Source organism: Castor canadensis, chromosome 2 (genome assembly GCF_047511655.1).
Source record: "Castor canadensis chromosome 2, mCasCan1.hap1v2, whole genome shotgun sequence".
Taxonomy (NCBI): Eukaryota; Metazoa; Chordata; class Mammalia; order Rodentia; family Castoridae; genus Castor; species Castor canadensis.
The window spans coordinates 111,027,746-111,047,528 of record NC_133387.1 but is presented as its reverse complement, the minus strand read 5'-3'; the positions used below and the strand labels follow the sequence as shown (position 1 = coordinate 111,047,528).

The 19,783-nt window shown below is 36.5% G+C and overlaps 1 pseudogene; it reads right to left on the bottom strand.

Annotated features, from left to right (window-relative positions):
* Nucleotides 1–630: 630 nt before the first annotated feature.
* Nucleotides 631–1,571, bottom strand: LOC109701929 (vomeronasal type-1 receptor 4-like; annotated as a pseudogene).
* Nucleotides 1,572–19,783: the final 18,212 nt, after the last annotated feature.

Sequence of the window (19,783 nt, the reverse complement as noted above, 5' to 3'; positions counted from 1 at the left end):
CTGCATTTGTTTTAGGTCCATAATCTGCTTATGAGAGAGAACACATGACTTTTGGTCTTCTGCACTAACTTTGCTTAAGATGATGTTCTCCAGTTCTATCCATTTACTTGTGAATGACAAACTTTCATTCTTCTTTGTGGCTGGATAAAATTCCATTGTGCATAAATACCACATTTTCTTAATCCATCCGTCAGTAGTGGGGCATCTTGGCTGTTTCCACAGCTTGGCTATTGTAAATAGTGCTGCAATAAACATGAGTGTTCTGCTAACACATTTTAAAAGGGGTACGTGCATTGCTTCTGTATTAATTTCTTTTTAGTAGGTGTGGCCAGAATATCTGAGTGAACAATTTAGAAGAGGAAAATTTCAAAATAATCACAACAATCCATAAAGCCCCAAGGCTTAAATTTCACTAGTACTGAAATGTTCTCCATGGGGCCACTGGCAGAAATTATATTATCATTTGCATCATGCATTGAGTTTCCCCTGGATTCCAGACTATATTAGAAATCATATGGGAGAGAACCTGTAGACAATGTGTGTATAAGGTAAAGTCTCATGTTGAGGAAATGATGCATAATAGGGATGAATTGAAAAAAATGAACAGTACATGTGCAGAACATATAAATTTTACTGTTCTCTGACTATGCTAGAACAATTTGGCACAGGATACCAGCAAGTAGAGCAGAGCCTAGAAACAGGGGTGTAGTAGCTGATGAGCAGAAAGGGGCAGAAGGCTGAGAAACTTGAAGCCATGGCTACACTGGTGTCAGTCAGCCACCTAGTGGCTCCATCAGTGGCAGACAAATACATTGTTAAGATGACAGAAGTTGCATAAAAAAGCACAAAGCTGCTTACCAGGATAAGGATGCTTTGCGTGGCTCTGGTCTCAGGGGATGACCTAAGAGACCAGGACCTGTGAATGTGTTGGGCCCTCTGCTTGTGCCTGAACAGGAAAAACATCATGGAACTACTGCCCACAGCATGAGTGCCAAGCACATGACGTCAGTGGAGGCCAACAGGAGCAAGTGCACTATACCAGTCAGTGTCTTAGGATCTACAACAGCACAGCATCCGAAATCTTTCATCCAAGTAAGATTTCTTCCACTCCATGTGTCAGTGACATTCAAGGGAATGAGGACATTTGCCAGCATGTGTAAAGCCCAGCAAAGACCCAGAGAGGAACTGATTATCTTCGGGGCTCTGACCTTGAAACATACCCACCTAGAATTACTTGGGCTGATGGTGATGGCCTGAAAGATACTCAAGAGTGAAATAGAACCAAAGGAAACCCCTCAGGCAACTCTGTGGAAATAAAAAACAAGTTTACAAGCAACATCATCAAGGAAATAATTCAGACCAAAGGCTGCCATTGTCTGAGGTATAGCTTTAAAGAGAAGAACCATGAAGTTGGCCAAGGTCAGGTGTTTAAAAATCAGATCTGTAGGTTTCATCCTGTTCCCAGTGAAGTCAGTCAGGAGGAAGTGGTAAAGAAAGGCAGAGTTCCCCAGGATTCCAAGTCCAGTCTGGGAAAGGAAGATGATTCCCATGGTCAAGTCTCTGGAAGCCATTCGGTTACCTTCTTGTGGATGTCACTCCATATCAGAGAATTTCTGGTAGACATGAAGGATTACTGTCTTTATGCCACATAAAGTAGAATAATTTATTTCCATTCACAGATAATAATAAAATGTCTTTTAAATAAGAACTTTCCTAACTTTCAAAGTATATCCACTTATTTGAGTCATAGATAGATATTAACAGTGGCATTTCCATGAGAGGAAAACACTATAGGACTTATCAGGTCCCAGAGGTTCTCAGAATGTTTTAGACAAAAGTGATTGACTTAAATTTCAAAATACACCTGTTTGAGAAATTCTGTCAGAATGTGTACAAATGTGTGTTCTTATGTACAGAGGCACTAAATGCTGCCCAGTTCCCACCATTGATAAAAGAGAGAGTCTTCTCAGAATCCAGACAGTCTAGTAACAAAGAAAATTTTAACCATCAGTTTATATGAAAGACTGTCAATTTGCTTCCTGACACCCCATATCTTAATTTATGTACTAAGATTCTTATCTAGGCATTTTTCCTTTCATTCTATTTTAGATTATTTTTTTCCTATATATTTAATTCCTGTGACTTCCTAAAAATCCTGCATGCATAAAATGCAAATATCAAAATATATCAATGGTATTAAAATACTGAGAAATAAAATGACCATGAAATTACAAATTATTAATCATTAATGTCCACAAATTATTGATATGTGGAGTATACTTAATAATATCACATCTTTTTGAGAAAATGGGGCTAAGAACACAAATAATATGTATATTTATATATACATGTATATCTTATGCTTATACAAATACATAATATAATCGCTTGCCTGCTGATGAGACAATGAAAAAGTGATATCTCCAGATGTCTGAACTCTAGAAAAGTCCAAAGAGCAACCTAGGTGAAAAGTGTGTTTCTGTTTGGTGGAAACTGAAAGAGAGGAGATGGGTTTTGAGTTCAGTCTACATGAGGCTATATTCACTGAACCCATAGCACACTCATTAGGATAATTTGAAATTTGAAACTGCCTATGTGTGTTTTTCTGCTTCTCGTGCCCAAAAATTTGAAATAAACTCTTCCTAACTGCTCCTCACCAATACAAAGAAAAATAGCCTCTCACTATGTCCCTGGGCACAGTAGTTTCTATTAAAATAAAAGAAAATTGTTGTCTCCCTCTGGAAACCACAGTAAGAGATGCCAATGTGCACAGTCTGGTCAGTGAATCTCAAGTCGGTAGAAATGGCTCTCATGACCCACTAAGTCAAGGGAGAGATTAAACCTTCTCACTAAGTCAAGGGAAAGATTACATCTTCATACTGAATAGAGTCAGAGGTGCCACAATGGAAAAGGGAGAACAAGCGAATTCTGAGACAAAGTCACAAAGCATTTTACCACCAGAACCTGTCCTGGCTAGAAGGGAACCCACAATCTCTCTCTTGGCAAAGAGCCCCCAAAACGCAGAGTGCATGAAACAAGTCACCTCTCACCTGAAGACTTCCTCCACCCACATACCACTCAGTTCTCAAGGAAAATCCTCTCCACAGTGTGTTTTCAGTCTGTGCCAGATAGTCCTCCTGAAAGAAGACAGATTCAAACAGCAACCTTCCCCCAGCTTCCTGGAGACAGTCCTATTCTCTGCAGACTGTGGGCCTGAAATAAAGGAACTCACCTGTGCCTCTGACTCTGGTTTCAGGAGGTGGATTCAGTGTCTGGGAGAGCCCTCTCACAGGTAGAAGGGATTAAGCAAGCCAAGAAGTAGGTTTCTTATTCTCAGAAGCCATCCTTCCAGTGGCAAGATGATTATGCCACAAAACACTGTGATGACAGTGTCTGCTTAGGGAGTTAAAATTATCCTTAAAGCACTTTTCCTGTCAGTAAATAGGAGAAACTTTGACTGAGTTATGAGGATCTGCAGAGGGACAGGCTGGAGGAAAGGGATGCTTCTGTCTTGGGTGTCAGCAGCAGAGAAGGAATCCCTGAAGGGCTAGAAGACGGTGTTTGGATTCTCAAGAAATGCAAAATTAAGGCTTCTATAACTTCCCAAGGAGTCTGTCTATATTACAGAATATAAAAACTGACAATGACCAGACTGCATAAAAAGATAAAACTCTAACCTATAACTTGAAGTCCAGATTGTGAAGTCATGTGCTGGAGCTGGGATGGTTTGACCACTTCCTGCAGATCTGTGGTTGTCAGGGGCAGGGCAGAGCCCCACTCATCTTCTCCAGCGGTGAAATCTGCAGTGCCCTCCCTCTGCCCAAGGACCCTTAGTCCTAAGTGTCACAGCCCTTGACCACTGCTCCCTCAGGATTAATTCTAGATGACCTAGGATGGTTACCAGGATTGGAAGACAAAAGGAGCCAAACATATGTTTCATTTTTTTGTTTATATGAAAATTAATTAATATTAAATAAAACAGAGTTGCTCTGAGAGGGCTTTATTCTCACATACATGAGTTCTTGCATACAGAACTGCATTTGACCTTAACTTTTTTACATTAACAAACTGAAAACTAGCTTAGGATTTGCCTTGTAAAAAAAGCTGACTCCCAACTAATCACAGCAACTGAGTGTCATTCAGTGTCCAGCATTCAGTTAGCCAAATCACATTCACATAATACACCCAGTAGGCATGAACCAGTCCAGCTTTTCCTGTTCCTTCCTCTGTTCTCTGTACTTCATTTCCCATCCTCTGTCCCTGAATGCTTTTCAGACCACCTGGCAAACAGAAATCTTGCTGAATTGATGTGCTTCTGAGCAGGGCTCAATTTTTGAATCTCTTTGCTGAATTAAACTGTACTATTTGTCTTTGAAAAATCCAGTTAGTTAGAATAGTATCAGATTCACCAAATAGAAGTGCAAAAACACAAAAATGAAAACAATTCATAAGAGGTTTCATTATCTTTGTACATGTATATAGGGTGCTTTGATCCTATTCACACCCCCATACACCCACTCTTACATCCTCCCATCTTCCTCTGTGTACTAGCTCCAAACAGCCTCTATTTTACACTCGTATTGTTTGTTCTATGCTCTAAATTCTGCATATGAGAGAGAACATGCAATCTTTGTCATTTTCAATCTGGTTTATTTTGCTTTACATGATGATCTCTACTTCCATGCATTTTCCTGCAAAATACATAACTTCATTCTTCTTTATAACTGAATGATATTCCATTGTGTATATAGACCACATTTGCTTTATCCATTATCAGTTGATGGACATACCAGATGATTTCATAGCTTCGCTATTGTGAATAGTGCTGGTTCAACATGGGTATGCATGTATCTCAATTATATGTTGACTTGCATTCCTTGGGAATCATATCATCTGCAAATAAGTACAATTTGATTTCTTTTCCCCTGCTTTTATTCATTTTATTTCTTTCTCTTGCCCTGTTTGTCTGGCTAAGAATTCATCAAGTACTCTATTAAATAATAATGGACAGAATAGCCACCTTTGCTTGATCTGGTCCTTATTGGAAATGTTTTTAGTTTTTCTCAATTTAGTACCATGTTGGCAATATGTTACTTGTATGTAACTTTCATTATGTTAAGGTACATTTTTTCCATTCCTAGTTTATTCAGGGCATTTATCTTGAAAGAATGTTGGATTTTGTCATGACACTTTCTGAATCTGTTGAGATGATCATGTGTTTTTTATCCTTTGTTGTATTAAGTGATGTATTTATTTATTACTTATTTATTATTTGTGTGTGTTGAGCAATCCTGTATTGGTCATGGTTTATGAACTTTATAATATGCTATTGAATTTAATTTGTAAATATTTTATTGAGAATTTTGATGTCTATTTTCTTCAAGGAGATTGAACTGTAATTTTCTTTCTTTGTAGTGTTCTTTTCTGGTATACCTGTAATTCTGGCTGCATAAAATTAATTGGGTAGCATTCCTTTCTACTTTATGTAATATTTGGAAAGGGTATACCTTCCCTTTCTATTTTATGGTGTATTTTGAAAAGCATTGACGTTATTTCCTCTTTAAATTCTAATAGAATTCAACAGTGAAATCACCCTATTGTGAGCCCTTTTTTGCAGAGAGACTGTTACTGCTTCAATGTTATTGCTTGGTGCTGAATTGAAAGTGTAGTTTGTATCTCCTTGATTCATTTTTTTGTGAGTCATATATATCTAGATTTTTTCTCATTTCTTCTAGATTTTCCAGCTTATTAAAATATAAGTTTTCAAAGCATTCCCTAGTGAATTTCTTTGGTATTTCTTGTGTCCCCTTTCTCATCATTTGTTTGCTTTATTTTGCTAAGCATTATCAATTTTGTTTATCCTTTTAAACAATGAACTTTTAGTTGCATTGACTCTTTGTTACCGTTTTAAAATCTTAATATAATTAATTTCTTCCCTGGACATTATTACTTCTTTCTATCTACTGCTTTTGAGTTTATTTTTTCCTTGTTTTTCTAAGAGCTTGAAGTTTTTTACTGGAAATCTCTCAGATTTTTTAAAATGTAAACATCACCTACAAATTTTCTTCTTTGACTCTGTATCCCAAAAGTTCTGGCAAGTTTTGTTTTCATTTTCAATTGATTCTCAGAATTTTTTATTATCCCACCTATTCCTTTGATGAGGCATTGATTCATGGTTTGTTCAGTATCTAAGTGTTTGAACATTGTCTCTAATTTCTCTTGTTTTTAATTTTTAGTTTCATTGTGTTGTGGTGTGATAAAATACAGAAAGCCTTTAAATTTTATTTTATGTGTTAAGACTTGCCTTATGGCCTAATATGATCTATATTGGAGAAAATTCTATGAGCTGCTGATAAGAATGTACATTATGTAGCGATTGGGTGCAATAGTCTGTGTATGTCGATTAGATATATTTGATCTTTTAAATTCTGAGTTTTATGGCTGATGAGTGGGAGTATTGAATCATGCACTATTATTGTGTTTGGAGTCCATCTGTGTTTTATGTCCAGTTTGTGTTATGAAATTCGGGTGCTGATGTTTGTTGTAACATCATTTACATTTGTTATAACATCCTAATTAAGCACTTTTTCAATATGAAGTGACCTTCCTTATCGTGTCTGAATAAATTTGGATTGAGTTGTCCTTTATCAACTCTTTGTATAGCTACTCCTGCTTGCTTTCAGGCTCCACTTTGTTGGAAAAACCTATTCATTCTTTCACCTTAAGACAGAGTTTGCCTTTGCAGTGATGTACATTTCTTGGAGGAAAAAATAATCTGTGTGTTTTTTATAGGAGAATTGAGACAACTAACACTCAGTTATTACTGAAAGGTATGTATTAATTCTTGCCATTTTGGTGTTTTTGTACTGTTTGACCATTTCTTACTCTTTATTTGCTTATCTATGCATCTAGTTATATTTATTCTTTCTATATTTTTATAATTACATTTATCTTCTTCTTCTCTATGTAGGATTCCTTCAAGTATCTTCTGTAACCCAGGCTTACTGGTCATGAATTTCTTCTGTTTCGTTTATCATGGAAGGTAGTTATTTGTCCTTCAAATGTGAATGGTAGCTTAGCTATATACAGTAAACCAAATTGGCAGTTACTTTCATGTTATAAAAGTTCCTGTTGAGACAAAACAAAACAAAACAAACCAAAAAACCAAAGAAATCAATAGGGAGAGATGGGCAAGCACACACAGACAAACAAGAAACAAAACAAATAAACAAACAAACAAACACAAAATTACCAGGTTCAGGAAGAATAGAATTTCAGTCTTACTAGTCCTGGTGTTACTCCTTCAGCATCCAGTCTTGGTGTTGGTATGTAAGCAGAGGCTCTGTCTTAATCTTGCCAGGTGATTGGGAAGTCTTGCCAGTTTTTTTTTTTTTTGTCTTTCAGTGGCAGCTGCTTAGTCAGCTCCTCCCTCAGTGAGGTGTGGCTTGTTCTAAGGTTCTATAGATCAGCACTGTGGCCCATCAGCCACCCTGCTTTGCAGTTGGGTTTTTGCTGTGTGGGTTTACTGGGGGCCTGTTTCTTTCTCTGGGGCAAGGTCAGCAATCCATCACCCAGCCCCCTGCTGTCAACTTGTTGTGATGGTTTGCTGATTGTTTTTCAATTTTGCAGTGTCATTTGACTTTAGATGTTGTTTGCTGGCTCAGGAGATGAGCTTTGTGGACTGCTAACTGACCCATTTCAAACATCAGCTTATCACATGCCTGCTTTTGGCCCTTCTGCCTTTCCAGCTTTTGTTTACTGAAAGTTTGCACAGAGATCAACTCCTTGCCACTCCCCCCTTCCCTGGTGTGCTTATAGCACACCACCCCCTCTGCTTCATGTTTGTCTTCAGTTCCTTGTTCAGTTCATTGTTCAGTTTTTTTGTTTGTTTGTTTGTTTGTTTGCAGGATGGGAGGTCAATCTGTCCACAGGACTATGTAGATTTATCCCAGGGGTGGCTGTGGGAATACCACATGAATACTTGGTGCTCACCTGTTGGTTTGCCGGATGTCTCCCAAGCAGGTTTGGAGCCACCATCTGACATTGTGGGTGCCCTCCTGCTTTCTTAGTGTAACATGGAATGGAGAAGCTTTGTATGGGCTTGGGATTGAGTATTACTAAATTACACACAGACCAGGAATGGAAATAGCATACATACACAAACCTAAAAACCCAACACACACACAAAACAAAATTAAACCAAGGGAAAGAAAAGAGATGACTAAAACCACCAATATAACCTATTAAGAACATAGTTTCACAGTACCAAGTGGAGCGATGGGAAGACAATAAAGGATGGAAACCATTCTCCCCCCAAAAATAATTTAATGCAGGATTCAGAGGGAAATGAAGAAAACAGATACCCAGTTCCAAACTACAACAAAACCAAAATAAACAATGCCAACGAACCCAATGAAGCCCAAAAGAACACCATGAAAAAAGAAATCCTGCAAGTAATCACTGAGAATTTCATGGAGATGTTACCAAACATAGTCAACCAAAATGTACAAGAGGCACTCAAGAAATTCCGAGACATCAAAAATAAAGAATATAAGAAGACACAGAAACAAATAAATGAACTCATAGAAGTCCTAAATAAAAAACAAAGTGAAACAGAGAACACTAGAAATAGAGAAATAAATGAATTAAAAATGAAAATTGACAATATTAAAGAGGAAATGACCTATGATCTGGACAACCTCAGAAAATAAAAATGAAACAGAAATACAGAACAAAATGGAAGGCAACTCCAGAAGATAAGCAGAACAAAATCTCAGAACATGAAGATGAAATGTAAATTGAATGAAAAAGTGAAGAGCTATAAGTCAAACAACTCAAGACCTGTGAAAGGAATATGCAAGAACTCACTGACTCCATCAAAAGACAAATGTGAGAATCATGGGCATTAAAGGAGAAGATGTGCAAGCATAAGGGATTTGCAATATATTCAACAAATAATAACAGAAAATTTCCCAAATCTAGAGAAAGCTATGCCCATTCAGGTACAGGAAGCCTCCAGGACACCAAACAGACTTGACCAAAATAGTACTACCCCATGACATATTATCATTAGAACAAGCAGAGAGAATAGAGAAAGAATATTGAAGGCTGTCAGAGGGAAAAAACAAATAACATACAAAGATAAACACAGCAAAATCACAGCAGATTATCTCAACACAAACCTTAAAAGCAAAAAGAGGATGGAATGAGGTATTCTGGGCACTGAATGAAAATAACTTCAAACCTAGTGTACTCTACCCAGCAAACCTATCATTCAGAATAGATGGAGCAATAAAAGTCTTCCACAATAAGCAGAAGCTAAAACAATAAATGACCACCAAGCCACCACTCCAAAAGATTCTTCAAGGAATTCTGTACACAAAACCATGAAAGGGCAGGCATTACCAAACCACATGAGAAGAAAAGACAGGAATCAGAAAATATTGTTAATTCAACTGAACACAATCAAACCCATAAACAACAACAACAACAACAAAAAAACCCTACCAGACAGGAATCACCTCATACTTATAAATACTAACACTGGCGGTTAACTGAGTTAACCCCCATCAAAAGACACCTTTTGGCAAACCAGATTTAAAAATAAGATCCAACAATCTGTTGTTTAAAGGAGACCCATCTCATTGACAGAAACAAGCACTGGCTTAGGGTGTAAAGCTGGAAGAAGATTTACCAAGCCAATGGCCCCCAAAAGCAGGCACAAGTAGCAATACTTACTTCAGACAAACTACACCTCAAACTTACATTGGTCAAATGAGATAAAGAAGGGCACTAAATACTAGTAAAAGGTGAAATACACCAAAAGGAAATAAGAATTATCAACCTACATGTACCAAACATCAATGCACCCAATTCCATCAAACACATTCTTTTTTTGTTTATTTTTTATTTTATTATTCATATGTGCATACAAGGCTTGGGTCATTTCTCCCCCCTGCCCCCACCCCCTTCCTTCCTTACCACCCACTCAGCCCCTCCCTCTCCCCCTCCACCCCCTCAATACCCAGCAGAAACTATTTTGCCCTTATTTCTAATTTTGTTGTAGAGAGAGTATAAGCCATAATAGGACGGAACAAGGGTTTTTCCTGGTTAATATAAGGATAGCTATACAGGGAGTTGACTCACATTAATTTCCTGTGTGTGAATCAAACACATTCTGATGGACATAAAAGCATATATAGAGTCCAATACAGTGGTAGTGGGAGACCTTAATACCCCCTATCTCCAATAGATATGTCAATAAACAAAAATAAATAAATTCTAGAACTAAATTACACCATAGACCAAATGGACCTAGCTGATATCTACAGAATATTTCATCCAACTTCTGCACAATACACATTCTTCTCAACAGTCCATGGAACCTTCTCAAAAATTGACCATATATTAGGGCACAAAGCAAGCCTCAGCAAATATAAGAAAATAGAAATATCCCATGCATTCTACATGATCACAATGCATTGAAACTAGAAATCAACAATAAAAACAACAGCAGAAAACATGCAAACAATTGGAAGCTGAATAATACATTGCTCAATGATCAATGGGTCATTGATGAAATAAAAGAGGAAATTAAAAGATTACTGGAAGTTGAGGAAAATGAAAACTTGACCTAAAAGAACCTATTGGAAACAGCAAAGGCAGTCCTAAGAGGAAAGGTTATAGCCAGGAGTGCATATATCAAAAGGACAGAAAGAGCTCAAATCAGTGACCTAATGCTACATATCAAAATCCTAGACAAACAAGAACAAGCAAATCCCAAAACAAGCAGAAGGAGGGAAATAAAAATAATGGCCAAAATTAATGAAATAGAAACAGAAAAACATACAAAGAATCAATGAAACAAAAAGCTGGTTCTTTGAAAAAATAAGAAAAAATAATCAAGATTGACAGAACCCTGGGAAACCTGACTAAAATGAGGAGAGAAAAAACCCAAATCAATAAAATCCAAAATGCAAAAGGGGAGATAACAACAATCACCACAGAAATCAAGAAAATCATCATAGACTAGTTTGAGAACCTATATACTAATTAATTTAAAAATCTTTGAAGAAATGGAGAAATTTCTAGAAACTTATAAACATCCAAAATTGAACGAAGAGGACATTAAACACCTGAATAGATCTATAACATAAAATGAAATTGAAGCAGCAATCAAGTCTCCCCAAAAAGAAAAGTCCAGGACCTGATGGATTCTCTGCTGAATTCTATCAGACCTTTAAAGAAGAACTGATACCAACCCTCCTTAAACTGTTCCACGAAATACAAAGGGAAGGAAAACTGCCAAACACATTTTATGAAGCCAGTATTACACTTATCCCAAAACCAGGCAAAGACACCTCCAAAAAGGAGAACTATAGGCCAATCTCCTTAATGAACACTGACGCAAAAATCCTCAATAAAATAATGGCAAACCGAATCCATCAACACATCAGAAAGATCATTCACCATGACGAAGTTGGCTTCATCCCAGGGGTGCAGGGATGGTTCAATACATGCAAATCAATAAATGTAATACAGCACATTGACAAAATCAAAGACAAAAATCACTTGATCATCTCAATAGATGCAGAAAAAGCCTTTGACAAGATCCAACACCATTTGATGATAAAAGTTCTAGGAAAACTAGGAATAGAAGGACAGTAACTCAATATTGTAAAGGCTATATATGACAAACCTATAGCCAACATTGTACTTATTAGAGAAAAACTGAAACCATTTCCTATAAATCAGGAACCAGACTTTGATGCTCACTATCCCCACTCCTATTGAACATAGCACTGGAATTCCTAGTCAGAGCAATTAGGCAAGAAGAAGAAACAAAATTAATACAAGTAGGTAAATAACTGTCAAAATATCCCTATTTGCAGACGACATGATCCTATACCTTAAAGACCCAAAGAACTCTACCCAAGAACTCCCAGACACCATAAACTGCTATAGCAAGGTGGGAGGATAAAAAATCAACTTACAAAAATCATTATCTTTTCTAAACACCAATAACGAACGAACTGAGAAAGAAAAATATGGAAACAATTCCATTTACAGTAGCCTCATAATCAAATACCTATGAGGAAACTTAACAAAGGATGCGAACGACCTCTAAAAGGAGAGCTACAAACCCCTGAAAAAAGAGATCAAGGAAGACTACAGAAAGTGGAAAGTTCTCCTGTGCTCATGGGTTGGTAGAATCAACATAGCAAAAATGGCTATACTACCAAAAGCAATCTACATGTTTAATGCAATTCCCATCAAACTCCCAATGACATTCATCACACAGATTGAAAAATCTACCCTAAAATTCATTTGGAAACACAGGAGATAATGAATAGCCAAGGGAATACTCAGCAAAATGAGCGATGCTAGAGATATCACAATACCCGATTTCAAACTGTATTACAAAGCAATAGCAATAAAAATAGCACACTACTGGCACAAAAACAGGCAGGAAGTCCAGTGGAATAGAATAGATGACCAGGAGATGTCATCTGGAGATGGACCAGAATCCACACAGCAATGCCCACTTTTTTTTTGACAACAGTGCCAAAAAAACATACAATGGAGAAAAGACAGCCCCTTCAACAAATGTTCCTGGGAAAAGTGGTTATCCATCTGCAAAAAACTGAAACTAGATCCATGTTTATCACCCTCTTACAGTATCAACTCAAAATGGATGACGGACCTAAATATCAGACCTGAAATGCTGAAGTTAATACAGGAAAGAGCAGGGAATACACTGGAACTAATAGGTATAGACAAGGACTTCCTCAATAGAACCCCAGCAGCTCAGTAACTAAGAGAAAGGATGGACAAATGGGACTTCATAAAATTAAAAAGTTTCTGCACAACAAAAGAAATCATCTCTAAACTGAAGAGAGGAACCACAAAGTGGGAGAATTTTATATAAAGTCCATTGTATGCATATATGGAACTATAACAATAATATTATCTTTCCAAAATTATTCTGTGCTGACTAAAAGGAAAAGAAATTTAAAAAATTAAGCAAGGGAAACCAATGGTGTGAAAACAAAGAAACAGTAGATTATATGCATGAAATATGAATTTTGATGTGACTGCTACATAAAGGTTAATGCACCATTGATTGAAAATGTGGAGATGGAAAAATAAATGCTTGAAGAAAAAATATGGTACTTACCTACTGTGATGATTTATCTTACATGTTACTGTGACTAGGTCAAAGAACCCATGTGTACCTGGGTCATATTTGTGTATGACTAGGAAAATAAGTTTTTCAGATGACATTAACACTTGAATCAGTGATTTTGTGTAAAGCCCCTCCAAAATATGCCTGGCCTTCACCCAACACATGAAACGTCTTAAGGAAAAGCTTGAATGCTCTGAAGAATAGGGAATTTTGCCAGCAGAAGTCTTTCAGACCCAAGGTTAAATTATCTAATCAATCTCTTTCTCTTTATCTCATTCACAAACACACATGCAAACAGACAGACAACCAGACATATTTGCACATACATTCTCACGTGTCTCTATTTTATTCTGCTCTAGGAGAAAGACTACGTGTGAGAATTGGGAATCTGCAAAGCTGATAATGATCTTGGTGATGAAATGCAATGAGGATGTTGCTTCAACAAATTTACATATATGTGGTGTAAATTTGCTCTGTCAGTTGTGACCATATCCAGTACTGTGCAACTGTCAAGGCTTGTAGACACTCTTCAAAGCAGTATTTTAATGTGTGTCCATTATCCTTATAGCTCCTCACATGCTCACTCCTTTTATCCATTTTAACCATATGTAACACGGAAAATGTAGCAATCTTAAGGTAAAGCCATTACTCTGTCCTCACACAAGACCATTTAACCTAAATATAAGGAGCTTCCTTAAGTGAAAACAGGAACAATGTCTGTTCTCCAGTTTCCATAAATTCTTCCATTAGTGCCCAAGGACAATCCCACCACTTATGCCTAAAAACTGAGCCATGTGTCCTTGAAAATTTTTTGTGAATAGTGGCATTATAAATTAATGCCTTCTCCTTGAAATATGACTTCCTATAAATTCTTCTAGCCGATTTTCCCACTCCTTGTTCTTAGACACTTTATTTCCATGATGTAACCATAGTTACAATAAGAGTTAATACTCCCTCTTCCATACTTCCTACCCTTTTTTCTTTGAGTGCAAGCTTTGTAAAGGCAGAGGTCCTCTTCTCTCTTCTTTGTTCGTGTGCTCCATTCAAATGTGAAAGCATTTGGTATTCACTATGCACACAGTGAGTATCTGTTACAGCTCTGGCTGAGGACCGCAGCACAGATTCTTTGTGGATTTTTAGTTCTTGCAACCCTTTTCAAGTGGACAGTGCTTAGTGTATCAAAAAATAAAGTGTAACCAGATTCTGATCAGGAAACACTCAGGTGGCCAAGTTTCCAGCACAGCATGATCTTAGCTTCATTCTCATGTTCAAACTTTTGTATCTTCTGCTCAATTGCTGAACATCTTAACATTTAAATATATATGTTCCTGTCTTGCCACATCAATTTCTAATTGATGATAAATGCCTGATTATTAACAACTTTCTGCACTTTATTAAATTTTCAGTATTATTCATGTTTTATGTCAATTCCCTGTGTAGACATTGTCGTTGGAATTACAGATTGAATGGTCATCACATCACTGGGAAAGACAGGAGTTTCTGGAGTCACAAACATTCATCTAAGTTGCCCAATGTCCCTTTAGATATTTGCCAACTGTGACAGCCACTCTCATGGAAGAAAATGAGATTAGGTAATGCCACTCTTCTCCATATAGTCTGATTTCTATAAGAATGTTTCTAATTAACAACTAATAAGTCACATCTCCATAAGATAATAGTGCTTGCTGTGACAAGTGAAAAAGGAAACAGCATAGGCAGCTTGTGGGATATCATGAAGGCTAGGCTGTGAGGAAAATATATACTTAAAAATGGCTATGATAAAAAGGAAAGATCTCAAATTAATCACCTATCATCACATCTTAAAAAAATTAAGAAGAAAAAGAAGATCAAGCTGAACAGAAAGGTAACACAAAGAAGGAAACAATACATGTAAATGCAACATGGAAGAAAAATCAACAGAATGCAACCAATGAGACCAAAAGTTGATTGTGTGAAAAGATCAAGAAAATTGACAAGACTTTAGTAGACTGGAAAAAGTGGAGACCTAAGTCACTAAAACCAGAAATAGGATTGGGAGATTATTGCTGACATACACAAATAGAAAAAGATTTAAACAATCATATGCAATCAAATTAGATAACTCAGATGAAATGTTCAAGTTTCTAGAACAATGTGAATATCTATAATATGAACAGAGATTGTGCCTCTAGTCAAAAGCCTCCCAACAAAGATAACCAAGGATCAGATGCTTGCACTAGTGAATTCAATCAAATAGTTAGAGAAAGACAGATAAAAATTCATCTCAAAATTATCTGAAAAATCTCAAAAACTGAAGATGAGGTATCACCCTCTAAATATTTTATGCAACCAGGATTAACTGAATACTCTAATGGATGGACCCAGCTTGATAAGATTATGACTATCCTTTTAAAAATATTTTTATTCATATATAAAAGTTGTACAGGAGAATTTGTTGTGATATTTCCATATTATGTACAATGTAACAAGATTTGGTTCATCCCCTCCATTACTCTCCCTCTTCCGCCATCCCCTTCTTAAAATGACTTTGGCAGGTTTTAATGTGTCATATCCATTGACAAGAACATCTATGTTACCAAACAGATGATGCTGGCAAATATCTAAATCCTGTAACAAAAGAAGGATTTAAGATCAACAGGTAAGCATGTTGTGCCAATCACTGACAACCAGAAGGTTACCTGACATTGGGCACTATAATAGTTTTGGGGAGAGGTCAGGTACATTTCCATCTGGCCATAGCCCAAGTTTGTCTAACTTAGCCTAGAAATCCCTCCCTCCAGCCTTGTAGCACAGGAATTGTTCTGCCTTGCTGCTCCCTATGACTGATTTCTGTCCTTAAGTCCTTGTTAAATTTCATATTTTACAATTCCAGATACGTCTACTTCTTTCCTCTGGAAAAGTACAAAAACTACCTGGACTGTTTTTCCTTTGGCAGCTGGTTATCTTATGCTGATTCAGGATTTTTTTATTCCAATACATAAAGTCTTACCATGACATTATGAGTGAGGAAATTATATGCCAATTTCTTTATGAATGGAGGTACAAAAATCCTCATTCAAATACTGTCAAACCAAATACTTACTAAAAGCAGTGTGCACCATAACCAAGCAAGAACAATTCCAGACATTTTTGGGCAGGGCAGTGTAAAAATTAAACATCATACACTCCATCATGGAATTCCAAGTGAAGTGCACCCCATATGATTCTCCCTCACACATTTGGTTGGCCTGTGAGAATTATGTTAAACTCCCTGCTGAATTAGATCCCATTTGCTATGGCTTTGTCACCTGTGTCTGCTGTATTTCCAATAAAGCGCTATCCAGGTAAGGAATGAATTAGAAATAGACCTCAAGACTATACCTTGAAACTATTGCTCATTACCTTTTTCTGGCTAATCATAAAGTTCAAAAATCACTTTTGAAATGAAAAGTACACATCAAATTCTTGGTTATTACTGTTGGACAAATTAAGGCAATGAAATGAAAAATTCACAGAACAGAACATAAATGTGCACGAGTATGTTCACAAGTTGTATGAATTTTGATATACTGTTTTACAAGTTTGTCTGCATTCACTGGGAATGATTAGAAGCGCAAATTTGTGCAAGCCTACTCTCACTTACTTCAGAAATTTTGGATGTGCGGCCCTCAAGCAGGTTGAGACAGACCTTCCATGGAACTATGATGCATGCTAGATTTTGAAATCCCCAGGGACATATAAACCAAGAAAAATATGAGCATTCTGATTTAAGTACATCATATTATATTAAACAATAATTTTCTTGCATTGATTATTATTTTTTTTTAATTATTCATATGTGCATACAAGGCTTGGTTCATTTCTCCCCCCTGCCCCCACCCCCTCCCTTACCACCCACTCCACCCCCTCCCGCTCCCCCCCTCAATACCCAGCAGAAACTATTTTGCCCTTATCTCTAATTTTGTTGTAGAGAGAGTATAAGCAATAATAGGAAGGAACAAGGGGTTTTGCTGGTTGAGATAAGGATAGCTATACAGGGCATTGACTCACATTGATTTCCTGTGTGTGGGTGTTACCTTCTAGGTTAATTCTTTTTGATCTAACCTTTTCTCTAGTTCCTGGTCCCCTTTTCCTATTGGCCTCAGTTGCTTTAAGGTATCTGCTTTAGTTTCTCTGCGTTAAGGGCAACAAATGCTAGCTAGTTTTTTAGGTGTCTTACCTATCCTCACCCCTCCCTTGTGTGCTCTCGCTTTTATCATGTGCTCATAGTCCAATCCCCTTGTTGTGTTTGCCCTTGATCTAATGTCCACATATGAGGGAGAACATACGATTTTTGATCTTTTGAGCCAGGCTAACCTCACTCAGAATGATGTTCTCCAATTCCATCCATTTACCAGCGAATGATAACATTTTGTTCTTCTTCATGGCTTCTTGCATTGATTAAATGTTCATTCCTGGGAGAAAATATTATGGAACATGTTTATAAATAATCAACAAACAAAACACTTCAATAGGATACATGTTAAATCATAAAAAGGAGATCAGTGCATTAAAATCTTATAGAAAAGAAATATTCAGTAAAAGGTTATAATATCAAGTCCTTGATGAGAACAAGTGGGTTTTTATTATGGTAATAATAGAGTAATTATAATTTGTACAATAAAATTTATTTGTATTGAAACAGACAATGGTTAAGGAAAATACATTACAAATATATGGGTGATGAACTATATTTGAGTAATGAAAATTATTTGTCTTTTAGGATCAATTTGCACCTTTTAAATAAAATTATAATAATAAATATAATAAAATTAGCACTTGTGAAAAATTTCATTAAATACATAATGTAATTTAATTGCCCAATGACTAAATAATTTTAAGTAGATTTTCTGGCATTGTGCACCTTGTTAGACATCATACAGGACTTGCCATGTACTTAAGACAAAGGTATAATTCAAAACTGGTCCCACATTATATTTTAGAGCAAGACATTACATATGATTATTGCTTGACCTACCTCATATGGCTCTTTCTCTACCTCAAACATGGTGGATTTCTTCAGATGCCCAAAAGTAGTGTGGGTTCATGTGCAAAGATCTTCAATAATTAATAAAGATTACTTTACTTGTCAATGTTTGATCCTTGTATGTTTAAAAATTCATATGTTTTTCAGACAACCAACTAAACACAAGTAAACAATGACAGCTATTTATCACCAAATTTGATTTTCTATTTTTTTATTCATATGTGCATACAATGTTTGGGTCATTTCTCTCCCCTTTTCCCACCCCTTACCTAACTCCCCCTCACCCCCCATCCCCTTGCTACCCGGTAGAAACTATTTTGCCCTTATCTCCAGTTTTGTTGAAGAGAGAGTATAAGCGATAATAGGAAGGAACAAGGGTTTTTACTAGTTGAGATAAGGATAGCTATACAGGGAGTTGACTCGCATTCATTTCCTATGCATGTATGTTACCTTCTAGGTTAATTCTTCTTGATCTAACCTTTTCTCTAATTCCTGGTCCCCTTCTCATATTGGCCTCAGTTGCTTTAAAGTATCTGCTTTAGTTTCTCTGCATTGAGGGCAACAAATGCTATCTAGTTTTTTAGGTCTCTTACCTATCTTCAGACCTCCCTTGTGTGCTCTCGCTTTATCACCTGATCAAAGTCCAATCCCATTGTTGTGTTTGCCCTTGATCTAATGTCCACATATGAGGGAGAACATGCGATTTTTGGTCTTTGGGGCCAGGCTAACCTCACTCAGAATGATGTTCTCCAATTCCATCCATTTACCAGTGAATGATAACATTTCATTCTTCTTCATAGCTGCATAAAATTTCATTGTGTATAAATACCACATTTTCTTAATCCATTCGTCAGTAGTGGGGCATCTTGGCTGTTTCCATAACTTGGCTATTGTGAATAGTGCTGCAATAAACATGAGTGTGCAGGTGCCTCTGGAGTAACCTGTGTCACAGTCTTTTGGGTATATCCCCAAGATTGGTATTGCTGGATCAAGTGGTAGATCAATGTTCTATTCATTACAGTTACTCAATACGTGACTAATAATACTCATTAGGTAATGAACCATAGTTTATGTAAGTCCTATGTAATTGTGTGAAAATATTCATTTTCTTGTTTCTTTCTTAGCTCTAAAGAGACAGGAATTATATTTGTTCTTATTCATCATTCTTTTTGATAACAAACTTAAAGGATATTTTATTGAGCCTCACTAGACACATTAAAATTACATGCAACATCATATATTTTATTGAAGTTTTGGGAATAAAACCCAGGGCTTCCAATAAGCAAGGTGAAAATGCAGACACTGAACAACTCCCTTTACCTTATTATTCACTACGCTGACCCAAATTCATAACAGAATGCCTAGCTTCAAATGACCACTTAGATATTTTTGCAAAATAAAAATTTATATCAATGATATAAATCAATGATATAAATCAATGATTGATTTAACATAGAAATCAGAAGAGATGCAGCTATTTAATCATATTAGAAAAAAACATTTACATCTAGTACAGAAATCAAAGATCTAAATGACATGGATGTCATTGCTCATAAGCACAAAGGGTCTGAGTATTGGGAAACATGCAGCTA